A 2500-nucleotide genomic window follows, 5' to 3' on the forward strand; every position below is an offset into this window, starting at 1 on the left:
AAAGTAACCGGCTTTGGAGAATTGCCTGAATCCTTCCGGCGCTGTGAAAAAAAAAGACCAAAAAAAAGACCTGGTCGTCAACGCCTGCTCCTGTCCATGCCAAACGGCGTTTTCCTCTCAACTTTGGCATGCTCGCTGAGGAAAAGGCAGGTAAAGGTTGTGGATAAAAAGTAAACGCGCTGTGGAGAATTGCCCAAATCGTTCAGGCGCCGTGAAAAAAAGAAAGACGTAGTCGTCAACGTCTGGTCCCGTCAATGGCGAAGGGCGTTTTCTCTCAACTTTGGCATGCTCGCTGAGGAAAAGGCAGGTAAAGGTTGTGGATAAAAGTCCGAAGAACCTCGCTACAATTGCCAAAATCTTTCCGCTGCCATTCAAAAATGGACTACTCCTCCACACCTCCTCCCGTCCATGCCAAACGGCGTTTTCTCTCAACTTTGGCATGCTCGGAGAGAAAAAAAGGCAGGTAAAGGTTGTGGATAAAAAAGTAAAAAATTGCCAAAATACTTTCTGGGCCCTCAAAAAAAGGCCTACTCCTCAACGCCTGCTCCCGTCCATGCCGAACCGCGTTTTCTATCAACTTTGGCATGCTCGGAGAGAGAAAAAAGGAAAAAAAGAAAAAAAAGGTCCAGTAAAGGTTGTGGATAAAAGTAACCGGCTTTGGAGAATTGCCTGAATCCTTCCGGCGCTGTGAAAAAAAAGACCAAAAAAAAGACCTGGTCGTCAACGCCTGCTCCTGTCCATGCCAAACGGCGTTTTCCTCTCAACTTTGGCATGCTCGCTGAGGAAAAGGCAGGTAAAGGTTGTGGATAAAAAGTAAACGCGCTGTGGAGAATTGCCCAAATCGTTCAGGCGCCGTGAAAAAAAGAAAGACGTAGTCGTCAACGTCTGGTCCCGTCAATGGCGAAGGGCGTTTTCTCTCAACTTTGGCATGCTCGCTGAGGAAAAGGCAGGTAAAGGTTGTGGATAAAAGTCCGAAGAACCTCGCTACAATTGCCAAAATCTTTCCGCTGCCATTCAAAAATGGACTACTCCTCCACACCTCCTCCCGTCCATGCCAAACGGCGTTTTCTCTCAACTTTGGCATGCTCGGAGAGAAAAAAAGGCAGGTAAAGGTTGTGGATAAAAAAGTAAAAAATTGCCAAAATACTTTCTGGGCCCTCAAAAAAAGGCCTACTCCTCAACGCCTGCTCCCGTCCATGCCGAACCGCGTTTTCTATCAACTTTGGCATGCTCGGAGAGAGAAAAAAGGAAAAAAAGAAAAAAAAGGTCCAGTAAAGGTTGTGGATAAAAGTAACCGGCTTTGGAGAATTGCCTGAATCCTTCCGGCGCTGTGAAAAAAAAGACCAAAAAAAAGACCTGGTCGTCAACGCCTGCTCCTGTCCATGCCAAACGGCGTTTTCCTCTCAACTTTGGCATGCTCGCTGAGGAAAAGGCAGGTAAAGGTTGTGGATAAAAAGTAAACGCGCTGTGGAGAATTGCCCAAATCGTTCAGGCGCCGTGAAAAAAAGAAAGACGTAGTCGTCAACGTCTGGTCCCGTCAATGGCGAAGGGCGTTTTCTCTCAACTTTGGCATGCTCGCTGAGGAAAAGGCAGGTAAAGGTTGTGGATAAAAGTCCGAAGAACCTCGCTACAATTGCCAAAATCTTTCCGCTGCCATTCAAAAATGGACTACTCCTCCACACCTCCTCCCGTCCATGCCAAACGGCGTTTTCTCTCAACTTTGGCATGCTCGGAGAGAAAAAAAGGCAGGTAAAGGTTGTGGATAAAAAAGTAAAAAATTGCCAAAATACTTTCTGGGCCCTCAAAAAAAGGCCTACTCCTCAACGCCTGCTCCCGTCCATGCCGAACCGCGTTTTCTATCAACTTTGGCATGCTCGGAGAGAGAAAAAAGGAAAAAAAGAAAAAAAAGGTCCAGTAAAGGTTGTGGATAAAAGTAACCGGCTTTGGAGAATTGCCTGAATCCTTCCGGCGCTGTGAAAAAAAAAGACCAAAAAAAAGACCTGGTCGTCAACGCCTGCTCCTGTCCATGCCAAACGGCGTTTTCCTCTCAACTTTGGCATGCTCGCTGAGGAAAAGGCAGGTAAAGGTTGTGGATAAAAAGTAAACGCGCTGTGGAGAATTGCCCAAATCGTTCAGGCGCCGTGAAAAAAAGAAAGACGTAGTCGTCAACGTCTGGTCCCGTCAATGGCGAAGGGCGTTTTCTCTCAACTTTGGCATGCTCGCTGAGGAAAAGGCAGGTAAAGGTTGTGGATAAAAGTCCGAAGAACCTCGCTACAATTGCCAAAATCTTTCCGCTGCCATTCAAAAATGGACTACTCCTCCACACCTCCTCCCGTCCATGCCAAACGGCGTTTTCTCTCAACTTTGGCATGCTCGGAGAGAAAAAAGGCAGGTAAAGGTTGTGGATAAAAAAGTAAAAAATTGCCAAAATACTTTCTGGGCCCTCAAAAAAAGGCCTACTCCTCAACGCCTGCTCCCGTCCATGCCGAACCGCGTTTTC

This window comes from Babylonia areolata, unplaced genomic scaffold (assembly GCF_041734735.1).
Source record: "Babylonia areolata isolate BAREFJ2019XMU unplaced genomic scaffold, ASM4173473v1 tig00020824, whole genome shotgun sequence".
Taxonomy (NCBI): domain Eukaryota; kingdom Metazoa; phylum Mollusca; class Gastropoda; order Neogastropoda; family Buccinidae; genus Babylonia; species Babylonia areolata.